Consider the following 19,127-nt stretch of genomic DNA (forward strand, 5'->3'; position numbering starts at 1 on the left):
TGCTTCCTAAAGTAGGAATCTTGTGTGATTTTCCATCCCAACTTGTCCGACTGGTAAAGAAAAACTAAGACATTGTGCCGCATCCTGTCTTTTGCATGTGCAGCTTTCTCCTGAGCCTGCACTCCTCGTATCTTCACAACCCTAACGCAAGGAAACACAGAGTCTCTCTGAAGTAGTTCCCAGACTGTCACAACTTTGTTTGGAAAATGGAGCTTGTCGGTCTGCTTATAAATTAAAACACAGCTAAGAATATTAGGCAGGCCAAGGTACCTATGAAATAAGAGTCTGCTGCTTCTCTCAAAACCTTTTACGAAGAATGTTGAGACTTCTCTGGCCTTGGCAATTCTCACCATGTACCATGGAACACCATGTACCATATGTCCGCAAAGGCTGACCGGTGAAACAGTTTCTAAGGAGAAACTCTGTGAGATGATTGGTCATAACCTTGGAAAACATTGTTCCTCCTACAAGAGATGGTATTGTGTCATGTGATTCACATTGTCCTCCTTTAGAATTTAAACACCTTCTGCATTGCACCACTGCTTCTTTACCCTGATAATTATTCAGAGCTTCTGCAGCATTCACAGGAACTGTTCATAGATATCATTTGACATTCCATCTGGTTTTGGTGCAGCCCTAGCTCATGAAGTTTTAACTTCTCCATCTTCAGCCCCGAGGTGGGCTCGTCGATGTTGATTTGAGTGGAGGTTAGATCTCTCTGCCTGAGGGTCGAAGAAGATCTGACCCCAGATCTTCAGGAGGAGATTAAATTCTGTAATTGAAAACAGAATTACAAGCATATTCCTAAGTGGCTAATATTTTATAACTCTAAAAATTCAATTTGATCATGTACGTGAGCATTCTAATGTGATTTTAAGCAATGTTGAGCTGCCGCAGATAAATCTGTCAAAAACCCAATGCCTTTAGTGTAGCAATGTAAGAGTCTCTTCTAGGTCTGCACAGATGTCTAGATGTCTAACCCCCGCCTTTTATGCCTGAAAGGTTTTCAACCCCATTTAGAGGCACAAAGACTGAATAGTGTTGAACTTCATGCCCAGATGATCAGAATTCCAAGTGTCTGTTCAAGAAAAGGTTCTGAATAGTCCTTCCTTCTTCAAACTCCAACATTCTGGGTTGGATCAAAGCCAAACACCACAAAATAAAATAAATAAAAAAGCAGAAACAAAATCAAGACAAACAAACTGGGTGATACTCAATGGACATACAATATGGAAGACATGGTTGTAATGTGGATGGTACTTATGCATCACAGACACAACAAGTCTTGATGTTTCACTAAATGTGCTTCATTTCCACACATTTAGATAACTGTAAACAATCTCTTAAAGATAAGCCAACAAATATGGCAAGAAAACAAAGAGCTTCAGCCGCTTTAAGCTGAAAACACCTGGACGTCTGTGCTGTGGAGCCAGATGCTTCCAGCGTGTGGCATCTATGAAATTAAAACAAACACCATTTTCGGAGAACAGAATATACACCGATATGTTTTGCCCTTAAGTCGTCCACCTCCACATTGAGATAAAATCCATCCACACTAGTGATAAGATGGGAGCTGTACCAGAAACACAACCAGCTTCACTCTGTTCTATTCTGAGTCTTTTCACACCAGATTTGGTTCTAAAATAAACTCCTCTAATCGGCAATCCTTCACACTCGAGCAGGAGGCAATTCTGCCTCCTGAAAGAAATTGGGAAAGAAAGTAATTCTTCCTAATTACTTAGGAAAGAAATCCAGGAAGACGTGTTCTGTTCTGATCAGGGGTCCGACTGGTAAAGAAAAACTAAGACATTGTGCCGCATTCTGTCTTTTGCATGTGCAGCTTTCTCCTGAGCCTGCACTCCTCGTATCTTCACAACCCTAACGCAAGGAAACACAGAGTCTCTCTGAAGTAGTTCCCAGACTGTCACAACTTTGTTTGGAAAATGGAGCTTGTCGTTTGCTTATAAATTACAACACAGCTAAGAATATTAGGCAGGCCAAGGTACCTATGAAGTAAGAGTCTGCTGCTTCTCTCAAAACCTTTTACGAAGAATGTTGAGACTTCTCTGGCCTTGGCAATTCTCACCATGTACCATGGAACACCATGTACCATATGTCCGCAAAGGCTGACCGGTGCAACAGTTTCTAAGGAGAAACTCTGAGTTGATTGGTCATAACCTTGGAAAACATTGTTCCTCCTACAGGAGATGGTATTGTGTCATGTGATTCACATTGTCCTCCTTTAGAATTTAAACACCTTCTGCATTGCACCACTGCTTCTTTACCCTGATAATTATTCAGAGCTTCTGCAGCATTCACAGGAACTGTTCATAGATATCATTTGACATTCCATCTGGTTTTGGTGCAGCCCTAGCTCATGAAGTTTTAACTTCTCCATCTTCAGCCCCGAGGTGGGCTCGTCGATGTTGATTTGAGTGGAGGTTAGATCTCTCTGCCTGAGGGTCGAAGAAGATCTGACCCCAGATCTTCAGGAGGAGATTAAATTCTGTAATTGAAAACAGAATTACAAGCATATTCCTAAGTGGCTAATATTTTATAACTCTAAAAATTCAATTTGATCATGTACGTGAGCATTCTAATGTGATTTTAAGCAATGTTGAGCTGCCGCAGATAAATCTGTCAAAAACCCAATGCCTTTAGTGTAGCAATGTAAGAGTCTCTTCTAGGTCTGCACAGATGTCTAGATGTCTAACCCCCGCCTTTTATGCCTGAAAGGTTTTCAACCCCATTTAGAGGCACAAAGACTGAATAGTGTTGAACTTCATGCCCAGATGATCAGAATTCCAAGTGTCTGTTCAAGAAAAGGTTCTGAATAGTCCTTCCTTCTTCAAACTCCAACATTCTGGGTTGGATCAAAGCCAAACACCACAAAATAAAATAAATAAAAAAGCAGAAACAAAATCAAGACAAACAAACTGGGTGATACTCAATGGACATACAATATGGAAGACATGGTTGTAATGTGGATGGTACTTATGCATCACAGACACAACAAGTCTTGATGTTTCACTAAATGTGCTTCATTTCCACACATTTAGATAACTGTAAACAATCTCTTAAAGATAAGCCAACAAATATGGCAAGAAAACAAAGAGCTTCAGCCGCTTTAAGCTGAAAACACTGGGACGTCTGTGCTGTGGAGCCAGATGCTTCCAGCGTGTGGCATCTATGAAATTAAAACAAACACCATTTTCGGAGAACAGAATATACACCGATATGTTTTGCCCTTAAGTCGTCCACCTCCACATTGAGATAAAATCCATCCACACTAGTGATAAGATGGGAGCTGTACCAGAAACACAACCAGCTTCACTCTGTTCTATTCTGAGTCTTTTCACACCAGATTTGGTTCTAAAATAAACTCCTCTAATCGGCAATCCTTCACACTCGAGCAGGAGGCAATTCTGCCTCCTGAAAGAAATTGGGAAAGAAAGTAATTCTTCCTAATTACTTAGGAAAGAAATCCAGGAAGACGTGTTCTGTTCTGATCAGAACACGGTGTGTTCTGATCAGAACACACCGTTCTGATCAGAACACGGTGTGTTCTGATCAGACTCATGTGACCACTGGTGTGGTCACTCATGTGACCACTGGTGTGGTCACATGAGTCACTCTGATACCTCAAGACTCACTCCAACACAGCAGGTTGTCTACATTTTAGACAAACGGTACTTTTTCTGGGAACAATAAGCTACATTAGACAGACATGACACTTTTGAGAAAGGAAGAGAAGAAAGTCAATTTCTACAAAGAGAAAAACTAAATGACTTTGAGGAAGAAACATCAGGTTCCATCTAACAAACACTTTTCATTAACATAATGTTCAAAACTAATATGAAACTTTTTACTCAACTTACCAGATCTGCTGTCAGTCGTCTCCAGTTGGTCCAGAATGCTGCAGCGAGGCTTTTCATGAAAACAACAGAAGATCACACAATATGTCAGATTTATATTCACTGTTATAATCTGAAAGTTATTTAAAATACATAACAGTATATCACCAGCACATTTGCAAAAAATATATACTAAAACAGAGAGTAACAGATAAAACAACAGAAAACAAAGTCAGACAAATTGAATGCTGTTTTTCTGTCTATGGAACAAATCTGTCCAAAGAAACCAAAGATAAATTTTAAAGTTTAAGAAAATAATAACATCCAATAATTAAATCATAGTGAGGTATATGGATTCAGAAGAGTGTTGTATCATTACAAAGATCTGGATGGTTGATTGATGATTATTTGCTTATAGTAAAATAACTTTTGAGAGAGTAGGTAGACTATATAAAACTGTGTTCTTCAACCTACTCATTTTCAGTCAAAGTTTGAAACATTCACTTTAAATGAATGAAATTAAAATAAATTTAGCTGCTCTCACTTATTCCACTTATTATAAGTCTGATTCCGCTTAATTTAATTTATAGTTTATGCCTACAGATAAAATATGGTGATTTTACATGTGAACTGTACTTTATAAATATTGCAGTATTCCCTGTTAGTTGATCACATAAAACCTCAACATAATTCATTAAAAATTTGTTTGTAAATTGACACTAATATATCATCAGTTCTCTGAAATACTCCTTGTTTTATTATTAATATTCTTGACCAGACCAACAGTGCGTCTTTACATAGATCAAATATTTAAGACAGTGTTTATTCCATATTTACTGGTGACCTTTCGTCTGAAAAATGAACAACAAAGCAGTGACAGCATGGTTTTATTTGGATCAAATCAGGAGCATCTGGGAAATCAGGGGCTTCAAGGTTTAAGGTTATCTTCGTGAAACCAGGCTCCAAGGTTTATCTGTTGGGATCCGGATGCCACCATCACTGACAATGAGTCGATCAAAGCTGACTGGGAATTTTCTCTACATGATCTCTGAGCTAATTTTAGTCAATGCCTTAAATCTTTACACCTGCTGGTGCAGACATCCTTTTATTTATTTATTTTTGTTTTCTTTAACATGTACCACTATCAGCTGTCTGGAAAAGAGGGTGGAATGAGATGTTTGTTCATTGTGAGCTGAGGCACCCAGTGCATAGAGCACCAACCGGAGTCCATCTAAACTGAGACGAGTTTGGGACAAGGAACAACTGACCAATGTCCCCACGATGTCCTGAGCAGAATGTGTACGCCTGAATGAATGCTGTTTACGGAAAAGGATAAACTCATCATTATCAGTTCCTGAGAGTTAAAGTTACAAAAATGAGATGACAAGCAATAAGAAATAGAATTCAAAGTGTTTCAGGACCATCACTACTGTGCTTCCTTCCAAGTTTTTGCGCACATTTGCAATGGAAACGTAGCTTATGTTGATGTGATAAACTGATAGTTGGAAGAACTAATGGCAATACAGTCCTAATGTTAGAAGACCTACCTCTTAAAGATTGGCCTTTTTGCTAGTTAACATGCTACAACCCATCTACTCTAAGTATCTTCTGTTAAGTGTCATAGTTTTAACTGATTTTTTGCTACACCTTTTTATTGACCAATAAAACAATAGTTTAATCAGTAGGCAATTTTTGCGTAATTCAGAAAAATATCAGGCACCAACAACTTCACAGCTATGAACGGTTTGAATGGTTTGAAGCGGACTGGGCTTCCTTAACACACTGACATGTTTTTCTCTCACAATCCAGTGAATGACCAAATTAATTAAGCACTTAGCATTTAGGAATAAAATTTGTGCACAGTGCACTGTCATATAAATGATTACCTTAGTTTGTTGTAGAATCCAATCATGTAGAATAGACCTGGCGAGTTGCTTTCCCTGGAGACAAATAGAGCTTTAATTGCGAACGAGCAACCTATTGTCCGTAAAGAAGTACTTATCCATTAAGCTAGCTCTGTAAGGTTTCATTGACCAAGTGAGTGGGTTTGTATTGAGCCAACTGGATATATAATACACTTCCACAGTCATGAGCATTGCCTTGTAATTAGCACAGATCCAAATGGCTTTGAGAGAGTGTTTCCTCACCTAAAAGCTTTCTACATGGCTTCCTAATGAGAACCATAAACCTGCAGATGCTGTCGGCATACACTCCTTCTGAAAAACTGGACTGTCATTGATGTGTCAAAGATGCACTTCCAAGTGTGTGAGTCACGAGCCGTATTGATCCAGGCCTTTTATGGAATCATTAAAGCAAAACAAACATGTCAATACCAATACCTGGGGAAGTGGAAAGAGCTGTCAATAATCTCAGCAGTGCTCTTAAATGCATGTTTAGACAGAGCTACACTGCTTTCTTGTGTTTTTTAAATGGTTCCTATAGTTGTGAAGCATGGTGAGACCTTAGAGATTAATTTTTAAGGTCAACTGTATCGATGTGGAAGAAAAAGGGAATACAAGTAACAGTTTTTTTTTTCACGAAAAGCGAACAATCAAAATCATTATCTCTACTTTTTCATTCACTTTTACTGCCTATTTTCAAATTCAATATCCATTTTGTTAATGTGTCAATCATTATGGCCTTGCAAAAAAAATTATCCTTTTCCATGACCTTTTTCAGACTTTGCTACGCTACAGCTACAAAATCAGTAATTTTAATGAGATCTATATGTGATAGCTCCAAGCAGAAGAGAGATAATACATATCATGCACGTTTCCCCAAAAAAAAAAATTAATACATGGAGATGAACCGTTCAACATAGATATTAAGTGTTATTCAGGTTCTTTATCAGGTAAGTGCAAAGTGCAATTCTATTCATTCAGTTTCCCAGTGTTTCAGGAAGCCCTGATTATTTATGGAACTTTTTTGAAAAAATCCTTCTCAAATAATGTAGACTGCTAACACTGGCGTTAGCATTTAGGTGCTAAACTTCAATGTTTAGCATCATGATAGGCTAACTCCTTTTAGCACAATTTGAACACAATATTTTTTTCCAGCATCCCATCAGATCATTTTTTGAAGAAAAAATTAGCCTTCAGTGGTCCAAGAGTCAGCTGTCGTTTAAGTCCTTGATTCTACATCCCAGTAGCTATGGCTACACATAGCTCATTTATCTTTAGCTAGATGAAATTATAGCCATCATATTTTTGGATGTATTAAAGCTCAGTTTGTCATGAAAGGCATGAACAGTGAAATTTGTTATATAAATAACTCTCTCACTCAACTTCTTAAGGTTTTAAGCCGTAGCAAGCTCATGTGTTAGCCAGGAACATACACGGTTCATAAGTTAGGTCAGATACCGTGCAAGATCATTTCAGTAAAAAGATCTGGTCTCTCCTGTACTCAGTACCCGTTAATGGATCGGTACTGAAATGTGTCACTACACTGCGCATTACCTGAAATATTCTGGAAGGAATCCCATGTTACCATAATGCCCTTTAGCAAGTTCTCCTCCATCAAACATCATCATCAGAAGCAAGAGGTGAGTTCATGACAGACTTTGTAGTTGCCTTTTGGAGTCACTGACACTCGTCTGTCAAAAAATAATGAAGCTTTTCCATTTTAGGAAAAGCTTTCTCAGAAAACAACAGCCACGGTTAAATTGTGTGCCTTTATAAAACGGAAAGCAAGCCAAGAATTTTTGAATACTTTTAAAAGAAAGGCATTCTGGTGTTTTCTTTAATCAGTTTATGCAGTTGTCTTATTTATATTCCGGTTTATCTGAATAATGCCTTCAAAGTACAATTTTCTCTTTCAATTCATACAGTTGTGGAAAAACAGCCCTTCTCTCTCCTTTGACTGTACTAAAATAAATATTAAATCTTTCACTCCGACTGATGCAATAAAGGACATCCGGCAAGCCCTGTCCCTGCGTCTTTTTATCAAACCCTTCTATTGTTGCGGCTGCTTTTCAGCCATGCTGCCACTCTGCCAATGGAAGCAGAGCTGGGAAGTTTTGCCTGCCAAGGTTTCTTAAAGAGGCTGGGAATTCGAAAGTGTGAAATGACGCTGCTAATCACAGCACCATCTGGGCTTGACAATGACAATGGAATGGTGTTCTCCGCGGGCAGAAAGCGACCGGCTTGTGTTTCACGGACCAGGACTGCCCTGGGGTTTGTTGTGGTAGTTTTGAAAAGATCTTTTTTGATTTTTACTTCAGTTTTGAAGTTAAGGACTGTAGCCTTTTGGTGCTTTCATAGCAGTGAAAAAATGTACATCCGTAGCTCACTGTAAGACTGTCAATACAATTATGAAGAACCTCACCTCTATAGAGGAAGATAGTTGTTTTCTATAATAATCACTATTATAGGTCATCACATCATGAAGTGATGAAAACCTTTAGAGCAACTTCGTCTACCACAGAGGGTCCACAGAGACTCTATGCTTTCCCATGGATCAATGCATCCACACCAGTTAGCGAGAAACTGGGGCAAGATTCTGTTTTCTAGGTACAATGTGCCACTTTATACGATAATCGAGTAATTACATTACCTTCAATTGTTATAGAAATGTTTTATATCTCTATATATATGTAAAATATGACTTTGATGAAATTTGACTGAAATTGAATGCCTTGAAATTGGGCCTCTGTCTCTTTAAAAACCTGCTCTTTCTGAAACTCAGCCTTCAGGAAGTCATCATAACATGGTTCCTCAGTTAACCCTTTAACAATGTTTTGACCAGTGTTTAACTGAGAAATAGCTAGTACAATAAAATCAGTAAATGTGCAGTTTTGTGCAGGGTGTTTGCTAATTACTGCAGGCTAGTCTGAAGGAGTGGGGAGTCCTTGGACTTTTTGAGGCAGAAGATTGGAACTGGTGCTCTGTTCACACAGTTGAATGGTTTCCATGGAGATTAATTGATTTCTGAAACATGAAAGGATGAAAGCAACACCCCAGGTATGTTTTGATGAGGGAATAACATTAAAATAATGATGTGAAGCTCAGAAAATTAACAGGATTATTGAACTTTTCTACAATATTGAAATTTCATGAGCTGTACTTTTACTTCAACCACTTTCTCGTAGAATAGGTGTGGCTTTGTAACCATGCCGCCTAAACACAACATTACCAAGGTGTTGTCCACAACAAAAGGGCGGAAAACTTTACCAGCTGACAGGTAAAAAACTCTATTAACCTAAACAGACTGTTGCTTAAAACAACATGAGGCTGATAATGCCAGCAGCTCTTCTGCTTTAGTCTCCTCCCCTTCTGTCACATTACTATTTGATCAACCTGATGTCTCCTGGCTTCAGAGTGGAAAAATGCTAAGGATGGAAGGATCACGATTGAGTTTCTGGACACTGGGCAACACAATTCCAGGGTTAAATTCCTCGCGCTTAGCAGAAAGTGTGCCTACAGACAGGTCTTTAAGAATGCACTCTTCCTCATAAATGGTAATCTTAACCTCTCATTAGTGGGTGGCATTTCTAGAGAGCCGCCAGACTTGGGCAGCACCTCTGCTATTGTAATTGGCATGCGGCGAGCTGAGTGGTAGCCGACTTTATGCGGGTGACAGCTGACAGTAAATCATTCGCTAAACTGGAATCACTGATTTGCCCATTTCTCACTAAATATGGAGCTAAGTTTGGGGCTTCGTTAATGATGGCAGGTCAGTCTAATGAGAGCAGGGGCCGTTTTTGTGGCACTGTGTTTCCATGGAGGTATAAACGCCACTGCCTGTGCCTACAGTGTGCTGTCAAAGCAAAAAAGAGAGTAAAAACTCATTACTTTCACGCAGAAAAGATGCTTTGATCACAGTTTGGATTTTTGTTTGACGTGTAGAGCTGTGCGGGGAACAACATCCCGTGTTGGCTGTAGCTAAGCGCCGCGACTCAGTGCTAGACGCATGGCCGTCATCACAGGGAGCGAGGTCCCTCACGTAGAGGCACCATCTGCTACAAGAAGGGAATTATGTTAATTATTGGCTGCGACATGACAGGAGTTTGGAAGACGAGGGAGAGGTTGAGATCAGATGGACGGAGAAACCGAGGAGTGTTCACGGAGGATGACAGAAGCAAAGAGAAAGCCAAGATTAAGCAGGTGACTGTGAGATGCTACTTAATTTTAGACTCCAGAACTGCCAGTATTTTTATGTTTTACTGCCTGAACAATTTTAGCTCTTTGTAGTTCTTTTAAATTGATCTTCAATCTCATAGCATTATTTTTTAAAGCATGTACATAACACTGATTTACAGTGAAAAAAAGAATATCCACCAAAACAATTTTTATGCTACTCAGAAAACTCTAGAAAAAAAAAAACATGGAAATTTGTGAGTTTCAAAACTCAAAAATGTTTTTTTGGGGGGGAGAGTTAACACTAGAATGGAGGTTTTGGACAATAAAGTACCAGACAAGAGGCTTGATTGTTACCAAGAAACAAAAATAGAAAGAACAAACACTTACAATTGATTGGCAGGAAAGAGTGTGATGCACAAAGTAATTGTAATAAAAGCATGAAAAGGAGGAAGGGCCAGTATTGTGGACAGAGATTGTGAGCAGATTAAGATAAAAAAGAAAAAAAAAGATTTTCAAGCACCATGTCACGATTTCTGGTGTAGATGGTGAGGCAGAACGTAGGCGAGCCCAGGTTGACATAACAGAAGAGGATTTAATGGTAATAAAGTCCACAAAGATATAAAAAAAAAAAAAAAAAAAAAAAAAACAACAACAACAAAACTCCAGGAGCACAGGGAAAACAGGCAGCAAACTGACAGAAACACAACGAAGACCCGACAACAGACACACAGGTGGGTTTAAATAGACAGGAGTAATCAAGGAACTAGACACAGCTGGGATCAATCAAGGGGGAAGACGGGACAGCACAGGGACTCACAGGGACACAAATCTCAATAAACACAAAATAACCTAGAAATAAATACACTGGAAACTCAAACCCTCACACACCAGTAATCTTCCAACAAAATACTGGAGATTCTGTGCTAAAGTGAATGAGCATTTCAATTCTAAATGTTGAGGATTACAAAATCAGGAAATTTTAGATTGCTGTGTAATCTACTGATACATGGAACCCAGCTCTGTAGATTGGAACAACCTTGAACGAGATTGTCTCTCTTTGAAACACAAATAACAATGTTTTCTTATTTTATGGATTTACATGTTTTTTTTTATCAACTTAGTCGACCAGCGAAGGAAAAGAACTACCAGTCCTGACCTTGATGCATTGAATTTCTTTCTCTTCCCACTGCTAACATCTTACAGGAGAATTAATGTCATCCAGGTTTTTGGGTTTCTTCACATTGGTTAATTGACTAATTTGTTGAACAAATAAAACATCTGTTTTATTTGTTCATTAAAATAAAACAGATGTTTTATTTGTTCAACAAATTTAGGGGTTAATCAGCATTAACCCCTAAAGGCTGATTCTGGAACAAACTGAAAACTCAATACGTTGATACAATGTTACATTGATCAAGCAAAGATTAGCATCAAGCTACATGAATTCCCCTTCTAGAAGAGAAAATCTGCAAACATGAAAAAAACAACAAAAAAGTATATTTAAAATGTTTGTATTTAAATGTAGAGTGAAATTTGTTTTTTGACTCGTTATGTGCACAATGATATATTTCTTGCAATGAATTCAATTCATTTTGTTTATTAAGGCTTGCAAGCGAACAAAAACTAAAAGGTTTAACAGAAAAAAAGAACATTACATAAGAGTAGTAAAAAGCGTAAATGTTTTGCCCGAAGGCACGTCCTGGAAACATCCTGAGGCTCTTGAAAAACACCAAATCCAGTCAAATCTCTCACTCCCTGCTACTTTTTCCTTCCACTCAACTTTCATTAAAATAAGTGGAAACGACCCTCCATATATAACCCTCATTTTGGAAATTAACAACGTTCCCCATGATGTGTAGGCAATACCAATGCCATAAGATTTATGTTTTAAAAATCAGTTTTACTGGTCTTATACATAATCCACATTTAGAAACTGAGTTTGTTCATTAGCTGTACGTCATAATCACAGCAACATTCAGAAACGACTGAATTATGTCGCTCCATGTGGAAATGAATGTATTTAATGAACACTTTTCACCTGTGCAACTGAATTACAGAATTAAATGATATGATTCTAACCTACTGATGTTTCTGTACATTAAAACCTGAGAGCCACATTTTTATTGGACAACAACACAAATATGAGGATGTCACAAACAACGACACATTTGCAGCAACCTGAAATATTCATGAATACTTCTGTGAGTTACAAAATAAAATAAAAAAAATCACCACACTCAAACAAATAGTAAAAGTGTTCTCTGCTGTGGCTTGTACTGTACAGCGAACATAACCGTCTGTCATTGCTCTGCTCCATAGAACTTGCTGGAGACGACGTTCCAGCCACACGTTACTTTACAAAGCTCACGTTCCCTGCAGAACCAACTCCTGCTCATCACATCCACTTTCTCTACTAAGTCATTTCTGCTGCTTCATAATTTTTTTGTCATAACCTGACACAGATGAGTCTATAGGCATGAGGTACATGAGGATATTTTTTCTTTTCTCTGTCCCACTGGTTTTATATATCCCTAAATGGGCCTTGAAGATCCCTTCCCCCCTCCTCCAAGCCTCTGCATGCAGTAAGATACGGGGGACAGAATGCACAACCCTCATTAAACGCACAGATGTACTCTGCAGTCTGGCTCAGGCTCATGTGAAGCTCCATCGGTCCCACTAAAGCTAAACTAGGTCAGGAAAGTTACAGTAAGTTATTTACTTCAAAGTTCAGTGTGTAGTTTTCACAAGCAACTTGCTGAGTGTACTCTGTGTCATACTCTTGGCATTTTTTGTGACAGTGTGTGGGTGAAACCAATCAGGGCAGGGAGAGCAATCACACTGGAAGCATTTGACATGGCACAAGGAAGATGGAAGGTGGGGATAGCACACTTCATCTTTCTCTACCGTTGCATCTCTGCTGCACGTTTATGTCAATTTTGATGTTTGTGGATTTGCTTGTGGCAACTTGCAAGTAAAAAAAAATATATAGCGTAAGTCTTTGGAACGTCTTTTTCCCATCAAGGATGAAGAGAATAGTCAAAAGTTTTTAAACACGGATGAGGGATAAAACGGATCTGTGGCAGCATGGAGGACAAACTGAACTGACTTGAGATGTTGTAACACTCCGACTGCCAGACCTTTACAGAACAGCTTAGTTCAAAAGTGAGCAAGTACTGCGATATCATTTCTTAACAACTTAGTCAAGGTGATAGAAAGATCTGCAACAACCGAACATTAGATCCTGATGTGCCCCACCCAGACGACTACATTCTGAGATCCTGTTCATGAACATTCCTAGTCTGGTAAGAACAAATCCTGTATTCAACACTTCGTTTCGTTCACAGGGTCTGGAACCTCGGCTATTGAGAAATGTTTGCTTGCTGGAGGTGTGAACTGTGTTGAAGTTTGAAACTATTTGATCAGATTTTACCCAATCGCTAATGTTTGGTCATGATGTAATGCACCATTTTGACCGCTAATGAAGCTATGTTATGAAACTAAGGCATGCGCCTTAAACACCCATCCCGATGTAATGTCTGAAACATTCTTGTTGCTGTGAATTTAATTTCCTAATATTTGGAAGCCTGGCCAACATGGCCTGAACGGCTTCATTCACCTCATTCCTTCGCTGACCCTGCCAACGACCCTAGACAGGCAGACGACAATGTTAAAGCAGCTCTGAAACTATTGAAAGACCAAGATGAGAACTAAAACCAAATCTTCTAAGACTGAGGCTGAATATTTAGAGTTTGACAAAAATTCCAGGACATTGTCGTTTTTTGTACAACACAACATACAAAAATTAAGTTATAATACAATCTAACCTGAATTCATGAGCTTACTCTGCATGATGTTGTATAGTAAATTTAAAATATGGCTAAATACCAACAACACCAGCCACCCTCTGCACACTGTCGTTAGCAGCCAGGAAAGCAAATTCAGTGGGAGACTGCTTCTTCCAAAGTGCAGGACCAACAGACTAAGGAACTCTTTCGTTCCTCGTGCAATAAAACTCTTCCAACTCCTCACTGGAGGTTAGAAGGAGGGCCAACAGGAGTACAATAGAAACAGAGTAACTATAGAATCAGGCTAAATGTTAATGTTAAAAAAAAAAAAAAAACTGTTTAAGGATTTGATGTATTGGTGCTCTGTCTGTCTGTCTAATGGCCTGTACAGAGCTTTACCAGCTCCAGAGGAGCACTTCACATTACATTCAGTCATTAACACAAATTCATGCTATCAGGAACCACAACCAGCAGACATGGACTGCAGGTGAAGTGTCTTGAGCAAAAACGCAACAAATGAGGTGGATGGAGCAAGAAATAAACCGGCAACAGACCGACTGAGGAACAAACTCCAACAATAGTTGCCACCAATGTGCTGAAAAACATTAAGAAAGTAATAAAGACTTTTCACATGTCTCCTGAGACCAAGATCCAGAAAGAGACGACACACTCCAAGGCCAAGACCAGGAAAAACAGCTGGCGGCCTCCATTCCTGGTCACCAGTCCCAACCTGAAGAAAATCCGCTTGGATCAAAACCATCAATTCCATGTTCATTGTGCATAAACTGTTTGAGCTTGTATGACTGTCTCCTCAGAGTGTCTTGAAGTTTAGTGAAAGTTGCCACAGCTGCATGCAAATCTTTTTATGTTTAGCCTATTTACGCTTAAAAAAATTGAGAAATACATAAATAAATAGTTTTGTAAAAGTCTATCAAGTCCAGCACTCAGAACATTATGTTTTTTTCTATAATAGATGACGATGCTGTTTCTAAAGGTCTCTAACTTAACTCCTGGTCACGAGGCATTAAATATCTGGGTCAGACAGTAGATAGAAAGCATATAAAAGCCATCTCTGAGAACCTCATTTCTTTGAAACTACTAAAATATCCATTTCAAACTGAGATCCCTCTGAAAGTTGAAACATTCTGAGCTAACTTTGAGCAGCCCCAATTCTGAAAGCGTCGCAAAAAGTCCTACCTTTGCAGCAAAAGCGTCCGCATCCTTTCCACTGAGGATAATGACAGAGGGAAGAAGAAGGGCTAACTCCCCAGTGGATCCTCCAGCCTTTGAGTGAGACAGAAAGAAGAGGGAATGCATGAGGAGAAGGAGGCATGCAGGAGACAAACGAGCAGCGAGAAAGAAGGGAATGAAATTTATGAGAAAGGAAAAACAAATAGCGGGGGTTAAATTGGAAGCTTTGCTGCGCGCCGGGGAGCCGGACAAGATGGATGGAGCGACTGGAGGATAAAATGGCACTTGGGCAGCTAAGGGTGACTCAGCAGGGAAGTTGCAGTCTCACTTCTACTGCATGGCAGGTGTGGAAAGCAAATTACACAACGGTGAAGAAGAACTTCGACACACCGTAATCTACGGCAGCTGTTGGTAATACGGTAAAAATGACTCTGACTAAACAAACGTTTAATTTACTACTGCGGAGACAGGAACTGGAAATGCAACATTATATCACTGAAATTAAGACTTTTATTGTTAGATTTTAAAAGGCTAATAAATAAATAAAAAATGCTGCATTTCAAAGGAGTAGCAAAATCTTCTGGCAGAAATATTTTGACATTTTAATATGGCTATATTTTCAGGACTACAAACCACTGACAACTTTAGAGTAGCATGTTATTCCAGCAAGTAAAGTAACAGTCTAAGCTATCAATATGGAACCAATGTGAGCGTTTTAATTTACAAAATTTAAAACGCTCACATTTGCTTTAAATGTGAGTGCTCCTTACAAATTTTTAAAATGCTTTTCAACTTTTGTCATAACATTTTTAATAAAATGAAACAAAAATAAATGAATGTAAGACAAGAAGGACTTGTAAATAATCTCAAAAACTAATATGATATTCCACCATCGGAAAAAAAAAAAAATCCTGGATTTTTATCAGAATGGAAAAATTCCAAAGCTTGCTCTAATGCTTTGAGATTCTAACGAACCACATTGAGAAACATTATTCACACACAGAGAACCTGGAATGGTGGTGAACCTTCCCATGAGTGGCCAGCCTTCCACAATTACTCTGAGAGTCGACTGATATCTCACTGAGGGGAGCACAAAAAACCCCAGAGGAAACCATTTAAAGCTCTATAGGCCTCGTTTAGCTCAGTTAAGGTAAGAGGTCATGATTAGCAATAATAAGTAGTGACAAATCCAGCAGGAAGCTTGGTTGATGAAGCCACAAGCTGAGGAACGACAGAAGTTACCAACTGTAGGAAGTCAAAAATAGAAAGTACTCCAGGTTCAGTTCTCTGTGCTCCTCGGCTCTGGAATCAACACCCTGAAAACCTGAAAGAAGTGCAGAAACCGTTGGCTTGTTAAAATCAGGATGAAAAATATTATCGCTTACAGCAGCTTTCCCATAACTCATTTTCATCATATATCAATTTCTTTAAAATTGCTGTTTGGTTTTTGTTGTTTTCTTTCTTTTAAATGTAAGACTGTTTCGTAAAAGGCTGTTTTTATTGAGAACCAATCATACAGGTAGGTGTCCAATAAAAGAATTGACCTTGTTTGAGGTCAGTGTAGTTTGTTGTAACACATTTTGTGTCATTGGTTAGTGCTTTAGCATTAGCTTCTGGTAAATAGCAGGTTGGTGTAGTTCTTTAGCATTAGCTAATCTTATAATTAGTGTTTCAGGGTTAGTGAAACTAACGTTTTTTAGTTAGCGACGTCCACCACTGGTTATGTATTTACTTCATTTATTCGTTGGTGACCCTTTGTGAATTAGCTGTCAGTTGAAAGCAAAATTATTGAAAGTAAACAGCTCTTAGTAATGAAGAGTATTAGAAAAGCTTGGAGACCTGTCAGTGTTTTAAACACTGTTTAAATTATCATGAGGTCGTTTAGGTCTAATTGATAGGCTATAAAATCTTTCTCATTACAAAGACATCAAAGAAGTGTCTCATGATGGATAAAAGAAAAAAACACCTCTGTAGCACAACCTTATTGTTGTACTACAAATGACAGAATTGGCTATAAATGCATTCTGAACTTGTGAATGTTAAAGTGAACGCTGTTGGGTTTATTGAATCAGCTGCCACTGAGCACTCCTCAAAAGATTTCTGACAAAAGAGACAGAAAGCTAAATGATTGAAAGACTTTTCCAAGAGCCAAGGACCACTTATAGAGAGCTTCACGAGGATCTGGAATTACAGCTCCAGTTTTTTTCCTCAACTCTTTCGACCTCTATGACCTCTCTGCAAACTCGCAGCAAAGGAATTCTCAGCTGACAAAAAAGATGGCAAGCCTACGCAATGTTTTTTATGTTAACAGATTCCAACTCATCTTGCTATAGCAAGAACATTTCTCATTTTATCATAAAGTTATAAGAAAATGTTTCTCAATGAAACGAGGAAGTTTCTTGTTTTAATGTTCTCGTTATAAGAACTTTCATTGAAGTTTCTCATTTTGGCGTTCTTAATGTATTAACTTTTGTCCAGCTTTCTCATTTAAATGAAGTTTCTCATTCTGGGATGAGTTTAAATATTAACAATACAAATACGTCCTCGAAACAATAACTTTAGTTGTAACAATATAAAGATATTGTTCCATATTTTTTTATATGTAGAATATAGAGTCTATATACTGTAGACTCTATACTCTATAATATAGTCTGTAAACAACTCTATACTTTATTGTTATGACCTTTCATATTTAAAGAGAAGATCTTTGTTCTTAGATGCAGGTCTCAATATAATGAGCAAGTTATATTGAGATGCTGCTCCTGAATTTATTTCCATGTTCTGGCAGATAAGGCTTCCATACTATTGGACATTTTGGAAAACTGCTGATGAACTTAGATTTTCATTCAGAATGCTTCTTAAAGTAAAGTTTCCCAGTTGTTACAACCTAACACCCTAAGACCCCTAAGTGGCACTGGGTTCAACATAAAATCAGTAATCCGAACGTTTTGTTCAATCAATCAGAACTAGTAGTAACACAAATATATTTTATTTTACAATTCTGGTAACATCTCAACCACAGGAGACGGAAAACACAGGGAAGCTTTAAGCTTCAGGGTCTCCAAGGCCAAACAACAAACAAACCACCCCCCTTTTAATTATAAAATAATTAAAAAACACTTTCTAAAGAGCTAAAAGAAAATACAAAACCTGAACTCCCTGGCTTAACACAAAACCGGAGAAAACAGTTAACAGAAATGTAGAATGGTAGGCTTCCACTGTGAACAGAAAAACAACTTTAGTTAAAAACTAGACCCCTCACAATATGCTCACAGCAAAATCACTCAAGTTCCCACAAACAGTCAGACAAGATCACATCAGATCAAGGCCCAGGTCCGAAAGGGATCTGGCATCTCCAGCATGAAGCTCTTCATGGGGTGGCTGACGAGCTCCAATACATTTCACCTGCGGCAGCCAGGTAGAGCTGAAACACAGACACAGGGAAAGTGATGACAATTCTAGGGGCCCTGACCAGCAGGGGCCCTCCACAATTTATTATTTGTTTTTGTTCATAAAAAAAAAAAAAAAAGTAAAATTGGGGCCCTGTCAATTACAAAATTAATCATATTGTATTTTCAAAGATTGTTTTTAGCAGTAAAAATTTAATGTTCCCACTCCCAGATCAAAAAAACACAATCTATATTTGCCCTGACCTCTCCTGCGTGAAATGGTTCCTGCTTGGAGCGCTTCTGAGTGACACTGTTAGCAGCAGACAGTAGGAAGACACGAACGATTGTGGCAGCTACTATGCTGCTAATAAAAGTTATAAAAAAAAAGAGAGAGGGAGAGAGTGTTAATTTATAACCCAATTTTTCTCCAAGAGAGGTGAGTAGATTGTGTGAGATTATCAACCATTTAGCATAATTAGCTCAGCTACAGACTACTGTTTGCCTTCATTTCACTAGCATTTAATGAATTAAAGAAAAACATTTCCAACATATTCATATTTTTAACTTATCCCTTGTACCTTTTGCCACTTAACAGATGAGTCAGTCAGCAGCAGCTCTAACCCACGTCCCTCCTGATCCATCCTCTTCTGAGTGAAATTAAAGCTGCAGTATGTCACTTTTATATATATATTTTTTTACATATTTGTTAAAACTGTCATTATGTTGTGACAGTATGGTAGGGGAGTTAATCTGTGAAACATCTATTTCCTCTGCCTTCTCCCAGTGCTAGAATCAACCAGTCAGTGGCAGGAGAGTTTTAGTGCTGTCAAT

General features: G+C 38.4%; 1 long non-coding RNA gene across 1 annotated transcript; it reads right to left on the bottom strand.

Annotated features, from left to right (window-relative positions):
• Window positions 1-3,877: 3,877 nt before the first annotated feature.
• On the bottom strand, window positions 3,878-15,633 carry LOC145553262 (uncharacterized). The gene is made up of 3 exons (XR_014089561.1): window positions 14,914-15,633; window positions 5,741-5,794; window positions 3,878-3,927 (listed from the first exon to the last, which is right to left on the bottom strand). It is a non-coding gene; the product is annotated as an uncharacterized LOC145553262 (long non-coding RNA).
• Between the last annotated feature and the right edge of the window lie 3,494 nt (window positions 15,634-19,127).

Source organism: Poecilia reticulata, chromosome 10 (assembly GCF_904066995.2).
Source record: "Poecilia reticulata chromosome 10, P_reticulata-male-v2, whole genome shotgun sequence".
Lineage (NCBI taxonomy): Eukaryota > Metazoa > Chordata > Actinopteri > Cyprinodontiformes > Poeciliidae > Poecilia > Poecilia reticulata.